Source organism: Chinchilla lanigera, unplaced genomic scaffold, assembly GCF_000276665.1.
Source record: "Chinchilla lanigera isolate Chin_1 unplaced genomic scaffold, ChiLan1.0 scaffold00031, whole genome shotgun sequence".
Classification (NCBI taxonomy): Eukaryota; Metazoa; Chordata; class Mammalia; order Rodentia; family Chinchillidae; genus Chinchilla; species Chinchilla lanigera.
Genome location: NW_004955432.1, coordinates 8545894 through 8556589, shown reverse-complemented (window position 1 = coordinate 8556589; position 10696 = coordinate 8545894). Strand labels below are relative to the sequence as shown.

At 40.6% G+C, this 10696-nt stretch overlaps 1 pseudogene; it reads left to right on the top strand.

Annotated features, from left to right (window-relative positions):
• Positions 1 to 213: 213 nt before the first annotated feature.
• Positions 214 to 1395, top strand: LOC102028121 (annotated as a pseudogene).
• The last annotated feature ends 9301 nt before the right edge of the window (positions 1396 to 10696 follow it).

The following is a 10696-nucleotide window of genomic DNA, read 5'->3' as shown; positions in this document are numbered from 1 at the left end:
GTATTCCATGACACTTGATAAAGAGAACCTCGACTTTCAGGTGGTCTGAGTTGAGAATTACCTGAAGAATCAAAATATAGACATATAAACTTTATTTGGGTTGAAATACTTGCTCCAAACCACCATTTGCAGTGGGGTGTTAAAAATTAGAGGAGCTTTCTGCTGGTGAACACCCCGGAAGAAGCATCATCATTCTCTCTTCTGACCGCTGTCATGTCTAAATCAGAGTTTCCTAAGGAGCCGGAGCAGCTGCAGAAGCTCTTCATTGGAAGGCTGAACTTTGAGGCATCTCATGAGAGTTGGAGAAGCCATTTTGAGCAATGGGGAGCACTCACACACTGTGTGGTAATGAGAGATCTGAATGCCAAGTGTTCCAGGGGCTTTGGGTTTGTCACTTCTGTCACTGTGGAGCAGGTGGGTGCAGTCATGAATGCAAGGCCACACAAAGTGGGTGGAAGGGTTGTGGAAACAAAGAGAGCTGTCTCAAGAGAAGATTCTCAAAGACCAGGTGCCCACTTCACGGTGAATAAGGTCTTTGTTGGTAGCATTAAAGAAGATACTGCCGAACATCACCTGCCAGATTATTTTGAACAGTATGGAAAAATCAAAGTGATTGAAATCATGACTGATGGAGGCAGTGGAAAGAAGAGGGGTTTTGCTTCTGTAACCTTTGACGACCAGGATTCTGTGGATAAGATCATCATTCAGAAATACCATACTGTGAACGGCCACAACTGTGAAGTGAGGAAAGCCCTGTCGAAGGAGATGGCTAGTGCTTCATCTAGCCAAAGAGGTTAAAGTAGTTCTGGAAATTTTGGTGGTGGTTGTGAAGGTGCTTTTGGTGGCATTGACAGCCAAGGTGGAGGTGGATATGGTGGCAGTGAGGATTGCTATAGTGGATTTGGTAATGATGGAAGCAATTATGGAGGTGGTGGAAGCTACAATGAATTTGGTAATTATGACAATTAATCTTCAAATTTTGGACCCATGAAAGGAGGAAACTTCAGAGACAGGAGCCCTGGGCCCTATGGTAGTGGAGGCCAACTTTACTAAACCATGAAATCAAGGTGGCTGTGGTGCTTCCAGCAGCAGCGGTAGCTATGGCAGTGACAGAAGGCTTTAAACACTTCCAAGAAACAAAGCTTAGCAGGAGAGGAGAGCCAGAGAAGTGACAGGGAAGCTACAGGTTACAACAGATTTGTGAACTCAGCCAAGCACAGTAGTGGCAGGGCCTCGCTGCTACAAAGAAGACATGTTTTAGACAATATGCATGTGTATGGGCAAAAAAACTCGAGGACTGTATTTACAGCTAATTGTATAACAGGTTATTTTAGTTTCTGTTCTGTGGAAAGTGTAAAGCATTCCAACAAAGGGTTTTAATGGAGACCTTTGTTGCACCCATATTGTTGATTGCTACATATAATAGTCTGATCATGATGCTGAATAAATGTGTCTTTTCAAAAATGTGCTGTGTAAAGTTAGTCTACTCTGAAACCATCTTGGTAAACATCCCCAACAGTGTGAAGTTAGAATCCCTTCAGGGTAGGGGCTGGGGATTTAGCTCAGCGGCAAAGCGCCTGCCTGGCAAGCGTGAGGTTGTGAGTTCGGTTCCTGGTACTGGAGAAAAACCAAAAAAAAAAAAAAAAAGAATTCCTTCAAGGTGATGCCAGGTTCCATTTAAAATTTCTTTACAGTTGCTTGGGTACAGAAGCCATTGTCTTCACAAACCTTGGTGTAATTGAACTGATAGTTACTGTTGTGAGCTCTGAATTTGACCACTGGAAAAGTCACCCAAGCAAACAATCAGGTACTTGGTTATAAAAAATGATTGTTGACACATGCTATATATCTAAATTGAATAATGCTATCAGATACAATGATAGATGGGATTGAAGCTGTGTATCATCCATTATCACATGTAATCAACAAACAATTTAAATACCACCAATTGTAATTATTTAACGATTCTGTTGAATGGAAAAAAAATTAGAGGAATTGCCATAAGCATACCAGGCCAATTCGATGGGTACTTCTAAAGTATCAGCACTCCTAACTATGTCATTCATCCCTATGTTAATGTTTTGTAATTTTCCTCAACTCTAACACCTAGAACTCATTCAATAAATATGTGTTCAATTAATGAATGACCTTCTAGGACCGACTGTGAATCTTTTCCACCAACTGATAGAGTTTGTGGACCAAATATCACAGTGAATAAATTCTACGTAGGTGCCTATTACTGTTGTTTCAGCCATACTATATGGCAATGGTCTAACGTTTGTTACCCAAAAATGTGTATTTATTCTACCCTGTTCCACACCTTTTAGTATCATGTTAGCTTTTATTAGTCTGAACTTGCTCATTTAGACTCCTAGGAGCATATCAACAGCCACATCTAGAAAGAACGGAGAGGTGTCCGAAGTAATTTAACTATCTCAGCCTTTGTCTTAGGCAAGTTGCTTCTTCCCTCTGAGCTTAGATTTCTCATTCATACAATGAAAATAACAAATTCTTACCTTATAGAATCATAAATACAGCCATTTATACGTAAAAGACCTGGAATTAAGCAGCACTAAAATAATGGTAGTCACTGTCACCATCATTAATAATGATTGATTGTTCATAAAGTTAGAATTCATAATATCAATTATAAACATCACACAATAGGAAACATCCTATTGCATGTCTCAGATAAGAAAATCCTAACATCCAAAAGCAGAATCTTGACAGAATTCTAAGCAGAGCACAGGCAGTTTCAGCCTTCTATTCTCAGGTGACTTAGCTGCACGGAGCAGAGGCGTTCCTGAGGACAAATGACCACCCGATAGTGGCTCTATCAGCCAAGAGCTGGAGCTGCCACTTTCACCTCTATTTGCATTGGCTTAGGTCAGTCTCATTTGAGTTTCGACAGGGGTAAACTGAGAGTAACCAACGGAGCTCTTAGGATTCCTATCCCCACCGAGCCTTATTAAAGGATCTTATCTATTTTAATACCTGCCAGCAGGTGTGGATTATTAGAATGTGTGTATTGAGGATCTACTGCTGTTTTGAATTAGCAACCTTGTCTCAGAAATAACATACTTTTATATCAAAATAGCCTGGCAAGCGCAAGATCGTGGGTTCGGTTCCCAGTACCGGAGAAAAACCAAAAAAAAAAAAAAAACAAAACAAAACAAAAAAAACAAAATAGCAGAAACCTTTCTTTTCTCTCTTCATGTTATGCATCATGTATAACATTCTGAAAGACAGGAATGGCCCTCAGCTAATATAGATCAATTTCCATTTGGCTTTGGTCACCATTTAATTATTGTTGACTTCTTCAACCTTTCTCACTTCCTTTATGGATTATATTTCTTTCTACTCTATTGCCATTTAGCTTACTTGGTAACATAATCAAACTTAAAACTATATGATAAAGTTTCACATTTTTCTTCTTTCATGCTTTTTATTGTGCTGAATTTATTTAAAAACAAATTATTGACTGAAGGCAAAAAAATTTTAATCAGATAAAGTTTTACTTCATTTCAGTGCTCACCTTTTAGATCTTGATTTTGATATAAGCAAACACACTTTGATTTCCTGTGTCACATTTCAGAGTGATGGACCATAACTGGGTTCTTTAGAAAAGACACTGTTGTTCCCTTTATTCTTCTTGAATGTACTATATAAATATGCACTGTATTCTGAATTATAAATTAAAAGAAAATTGAAATCTTAAAGTAGAAAACAATCACTAAAGGCATCAGCAGAGTGTTGGAAGGAACCAAACCATTGGGTGTAGAGAAGAAAGAGCTTGAGTGTTAGACTTAGGCACTTCCTGGTTCAAAGCCAGGTCAAGTTAATCATAAGCTATATGTTTGGCAAGCTCCTTCACTTCTCTTCACTTATTTGTCTCCTTATTTGAAGATAGAAATAATTATTCTGTGTCCCAATATTGTCCTGAAGATTCAATGAAATGAAATATGTAAAACATCCAGAATATGTGTTCTCTCCTTGTACATAAGTGAATTTTAATCCACCAGTGGGACAGCAGCTCAATCCTGTGTTCCCTTGAGAGTGGTGGCAGAAACAAAGTTTTCTGTATAACTACTTTGTTAGGGGATGCAATCACAGGGAGAAGAAGTGAGGGAAAAGTAGGTGAGGCAGAGGAGGAGAAGGAGCTGAGGTGAATAAACAGTGTCAAGACAAGGAGGTTACTAAGTGCATCTCCTGGACTGTGTAGCAGTCTCTATCACCCTGTTGTAATCAGGGCTGATCACCATCACCAATAGCTCATTTCTTTTCTTTCTCACCTACTAGCAGGAGGAGCCAAAAAAGGCAGTAGTTGAAGCTCTACATTCAGCAACACTCTCTCTGTGCATCTTGTGGAAGTGGTCTTTCCCTTCACCCTACAATGCAGTCCAGGACCTTCAAGCTTGTGGAGACAGAAAGTACAAGTTTCACAAGTGAAACTCACAATGCGAAGGTAAACTTTTTGATCTTTCCTCCATATAGGCATTGAGGACATATTCAGACTCATTGCCATGAACCTGGTTTTGGAAGACCTGTTAATTACTTGTCATAAATTGCAGATGTGATTGGGGTTAACATCTGGTTACATATATGATAATTCACCACTGGCCACCAGGAACCTTCAGAAATTCTCAGGGTTAGATGGGCCCTGAAATGAACATAAAGGTGTGTTGAACCAAGGATATAATGGGGACTATCACCTTTGTATCCTTCAAGTGTTTGTGGTATTAATCTCTACAATTCCTTTTGACAATCTCACTGCTGAATTGGTCTTGTCAGGTTTACAGGCAGTTTCAGAGTCTTCTATCTGGCTTTTTGTTCATAATATCCCTTATATCACAGATCTAGAAAGCTGTGAGGTTTCTGTCAGCCGCAAAATATATTTATCCCTCTTGTACACTAAGGGTCTGGGCAGTAACCTCAGGATGGATCTTTACACACTGTAACACATTATGAAACAAACTTGGGTGAAAAGTCCATTGTTATCGCCCAAGTGAGCTTCCTTTCTAGTGAAGATGTTTGATAGTATTTCAGATCCCTTGGTAGAATCTCAGCCCTAGCTCCTATTAAAGCTCCTAAGTTTTAAAAATTTGTATATTTGTCTTTCAACACCACACAGTGACATCTAAAGTAAGGTACACTTAAAGAAAGAATCAAATGAGTATTTACTGTATATACTATGATGGCTTCTAAAGGTTCTGCCTTAAAGGGTCCTGGCCTTCTCATCAGTCCCTGAGCTCTGAATCTATGAGCTGATTTAGATCTGGAAACTGGATAATGGGCTAGTGACTTTTTACTGCGGTGTTGATGCTAGCATTCTTTTTACCAAGTGTTACAGCTTTACAGTGTTACAGATGTCCCCCTAAAGCCTCATGTGGTCATAGATGTGGAGTTTCAAAGATGGCTGGATTAGTGTGTGTGAATGTGGAGTAAGGATGTAGATAATGAGGGGAATCCCCACCCTGGATATGGGAGGCACCAATCAATAAGTTTGTAGTCTGGATTGAATATAAAAGGACAGAAAGAAGGCTGCTGCTGCTGCTGCTACTCCTTGCTGCTTTCTGCCTGCCTGCCTGCCTGCCATGGACTGTTTCTCCTCTGCTGTGGTGCCCTTCTGCCATGCCATCCTGCCTCAGAGCCAGTCAACAATGGACTGAAACCTCTATAGACTGTGAGCTACAATAAATCTTTCCTCTTTTAACGTTAGGTATCAGGTATTTTGTCTCCACAACAAGAAAAGTAACTAAGACACCAAGTTTCAAGACATCTCAATGAACTCTTAGGACAGGCTCTGGGGACTTTTTGCAGGGACTTTTTGAATTCTGATCATGGATACATGTGCTTATGTTAGGAAATTTTTCTTTATCCAATCTTATATTCTGATATCTTCAGTCCAGTATCCTCTAGCTCCATTCCCACATGTGTAGCCTCCTATTCTAAGCAACCATAGAGTTTCTACAGTGTTTATAGCTTGCAAGCTATTTCCTCCAGCAGTAGTGCTTGATCTGGGCTAGGGTTTAATTCAGCCAACAGTTTAGAGGCAATGAGAGGTGTTAGGGACAGATCTCAAAAGGAAAACTGATCTTATAAGGCACTTGCCTTAGAGGAAAGCCTCGAGCAGTCTCCAGGCAGGCAACTATTTCTCTTCTCAACTGAGGGTCCTAGAGAGTTTAGTGGAGTCTAAGAGATCAAGATTCTCACATACTCTCATCCACTCTTCTCCTACAAAGAACCTGACCTTGCTCTAGAGGTTTTGTTGAGCCTAAGTATTAACTCTTCTTTATTATATAGACACCTCTACAGTTAGATCCTGGGCTCGATTTTTGGCATGGTTTTCCCTGTGGCTCCATGAGATGAGTTTCCAGTGCAGCTACCATAGGTTACCTGTAACTTTCCCATCATGCCTTGATTTGACAGCTTCTCCAGACTCTTATTTTCCAGTGTTCCCAGTGTAGTTTGTAGCAATCTTCGCCTTTCCACAATTTCAATAGTAATTGTTTTGTTTATGTTTTAAAACCTATAGCTCCTTCATTTACGACTTGCATCTCAGTCTAGTTAACCACAGTGAAAATTTAGTCATTATAAAGCCACTATGTGCTAATGTTATTGTCTCCACGTCTTCTGTTGGCAATGTGGTCTTTATAACCCAGATCCAAAATACTGTCTTGAGAGGCTTCTTGCTACAGTCACTCTGGTATTCACAGACTCAGCATTATCTCCTCAGCAAGCAAAGCCTGGGCAAAAATTTAGACTGAACTACTTTATAAGGGGGTGTGATTTAGTTAATGTCTTAGTTACCATATTTTCATTGCTGAGACAAAATACCCAACACCCAAAGTTAAGGAAGGAAAGGTTTATTTAGCTCACGATTTGTAGAGATTTCTGTCCATAATCAGTTGGCTCCAAGGCAGGGTGGCATGGCAGAAGGGCAACCACTCCTGGTGGCAGAAGATAGCAAAAGCAACAAGAGCAAAAGGGGAGTATGTCTCTTTTCCTCTCTTATGTTGTATGTAGACTATCTGCCCTAATGCAGGTGGGTATAGCACTCACACCCTCAGTCCCAGCACTAGACAATGAACTGTTCACAAACTCTAGATTCAGCTACCTCTGAAAAGCCTACCCACATGACTACATGAGGCTTTTGGGGGCACATCGAGGCACAAACCCTAAGAAGTACTTTTCTTACTGCTGGGACAAAACACCCAGCACCCAAAGATAAAGGAAGAAAGATTTATTTATCTCACAATTTGTAGAGGTTTCAGTTCATTAATGGCTGCCTCCAAGGCAGGGTGTCTTGGCAGAGGCGCGTCTCAGAGGAGAAACAACTTATGGCAGCAGAAGACAGCAAAAGCAAGCAAGGGAAGTTGGAAACAGGCCTCTTTCTGTCCCTTGACTTGTATCCAGTCTACCAGTATTAGGGTAGTACCAATCCAATCAGTGAACTGATATAGTGATCACCCACACTTAATCCCAGCACTATGAATCTATCACACACCTTAGACTGAGCCACTTCTGAAAAAGCCCCATTTATGACTGCAGGAGGCTTTCAGGGGACAGCTAGACACAAGCCATAACATTTTACTCCTAGCCCGTCAAAAACTCATGCATAACCCTTTATAAAAAATACATTTAGTCCATCTCCAAGAGTTTCCTGTCCTGACAATTTTGGCATTGCTGAAAAATCCAAATCCCATGTCTGCTCTGAGATTTAAGGCATACCCTTAGCTGCAAGTTCTGTACAAATGAAAAGAGAGTCAAATATTTCCAGCATTCAGTGGCACAAGACAGACATTTCCATACCAAAAGTTATAAGCAGGGTGGCAGCAAAGAATGGAAAAAAAGTGAGACCCAAATCCAACAGGGCAAGCATTAAATACTACATTTCCAATTCCAGCATCTCTGGAAACCTGTGGGAAGTTGTGAACTCTAAAGGGCTTAGTGGTTCTGCACCTATGGCACTTCTGGTGGTTGCAGCTCCCACAGCTTCTTTCTGGGGCTGGCTCTGCTCCCTCCTTGTAGTTTTCTTCAGAAAAACCATGTTCCTGGCTTCTTCAGTCTTATGACTTCTTCTGGGGTCTCCTCTGTACCTTTGGCTTCACACTCACAGCTTCATACACTGCTTTCTCAGGGGCACACTGCTTGTCCTCCCAGGCTTTCCAAAATTTGAGTGGAAGCCTTTGTGACCCTGCAACTCTTGCAATCTCTATGCACCTAAAACCAGTACCATGTGGATGATGCCAAGATCTGCTGCCAGGTGGAGCAGTACATAGGCTTCCTTTTCTCTTGGCTGTAGGGGTGGAGTGCCTATGAACTAAATCCCAAGTAACAACTTCTATAGGCCACCACCATTCTGGAACATTGTACTCTGGAGCTCTTGCCTCAAAGTATTTAACTTTTACAGTTTTGAGACTGCAAAGAGTGGAGCCCTCCTGTTTCTTTTGATGCCCTCAAGCCACCTTTTCTGTTCTCTTGTTCCTTATCAGCAAACAAGATATCCTCTGCTCTATTTTTGCAGTTCACAGTTTTACTGGTGCTTCTTTTCTTGTCAAAGTCAAAATGTTTTAAATCATTCTGATGGGCTCTTTGCACTTGATTCTCAACATATATCTACCTGAAAGCCCCCAACCATGCTACCACCTCAACAATTGACTGCTTTGAAATTTCTTCTGCAAGATTAGTCTACCACTCTTTATCTTAGTCTCAGGCAAAGTCTCTGGACATGAAAAGAATGCAGAAAAACTTTATTCCAAGGTATAACACATATCATCTGGAGTCAAACAGCCAGTGCAGTCCTCTTCCCAACAGAAACCTCCCGAGTCTGGTTCTTACCAGCAGGATTTCTACCGGTCTTCTGGTCTTCAGAGATCTAACCAAGAAATTCTGATGTGATCTCCCATCACATCCTAAAGCATTCCAGCTCTGCTTTTTCAGCTGGCATCCCTGAACCTTTCCAAGCTCTTCTCACAAGCCATTCCCAAAGACTTCTGAACCACAAAGTCAGGTGTAGTCACTGCAATCACCCTACTTCTCTAGTACCAAATTTTGTATCACTAACTTTTCTTGTTGCTGAGATAAAATACCTGACACCCAAATTAAAGGAGGAAAGGCTTGTTTAGCTCACAGTTTATAGAGATTTCAGTCCATAAATGGCTGGCTCTATGGTAGAGTGGCTTGGTAGAGGGGCATTGCAGAGAACAGTTCATGGTTCCCACAAAGTAGTAAAAGCAGCAAGGGAAGTGATAGACAAGGCTCTTTCTGTCCCTTACATTTTATCCAGTCTACTGGGATTAGGGAGGTGCGAATTCAATCAGTGGACTGATTTAGTAATCACTCCTCCTTAATCCCAGCACTCTTAATCCTAGCACTGCACACTCTAGATTCAGCCACTTGTGACTGCATGAAGTGCTGGAGGGACATCTAGACACAAACCATAAAAGGGTGGAATTCAAATTGAATAATATGGATTATGAGGCAAAGAAGGATTGAGGAAAATACAAGAATAAAGAAAAATATAAGATGCTTTCTGACAAGTTACATTTATTGCTTGATATTGTAAAAACTATCCTCTGAGAAGTCATATACTTCTTCCCAGGGAAGTCTACATAAGGGACAAAAGAAATAAATCAGTTCACAGGCTCCTGTCTCCACTATCATATCTCTTCCAGTGGGGTACTAACCCTATAGCACTTCTAGGTTGTGTTTGCATAAGAGACTAGCAGGGCACTGTGGCATTCTAAACTTCTCTATGAATAGGGGAATGCTTTGGCAGAAGGTGCAAACTCAGGGTGCACAGCCCATCACTGTGAGGTTAAGCCTGGGTAAATTATATCACAATCCATGCACAACCAGTCACCACGGCCCTAGCTGGAGCTAAGGACAAGCAAGACAGAATGTATTCTGTGAAGTGCATGTCATGATACAAAGGTCTTTTCATCTTCCTCAGGTGAGAAATCACTTGGCATTATTCTATTTTTCTTACCAAAACAAATGAAATGATAAAGCAAAGGTAACTAAAGGTTCAGGGTAATAGCCTAATCTAGTTTTTTCTTCAGGAAAGTTTTATTTATGGAGTATCTTATACTTTATCTCCTTTGATTTTCATAGCATCCCTCCTAGGCAGACAAAGCATGTGCTGTTAGTCCCAAATGACAAAAACTAAAGCCCAGAGTGAGTGTAAATTATAGTGTTAATATGGCAGCCAGAAAGTGCTTTTTTGTTACTATTGTCTTTTCTTCATCTTTTCTTTCTCTAGAAATTATGATTCTCATGAAACTTGCTGTTGTGTTATGACAATAATACTCATGTTAAAATTGGTTGAAACTTGATGTCTACATAGGTTGAGCTTTAACATTTTTCTGTGGTGTTCTATCTTCAAAGTTATCTCACTCAAATAGTTTGTTTTGTTGGTTTTTTTGAAGGTAAAAGGGACTTGAGTAGGAATAACAATCGCAGATGGCCCAGAAACCACCTGCATATATGACAGATAGTTTTTTTTCACTCACTGTAGACATTACTACACAGTCCCTGTCCGAGAAAAGACCATACCATCCATGTGTATATTTTCTTCAGCCTTTGCTCTGGTAGACACAACAGCTGTTCCATATGACTTTGTTAAAGGAATACACAAAAAAGTCCTCTTCTCCCCTAATGCTGTCTTCCCTCAGTGGTAGACTGGGTTGGTAAG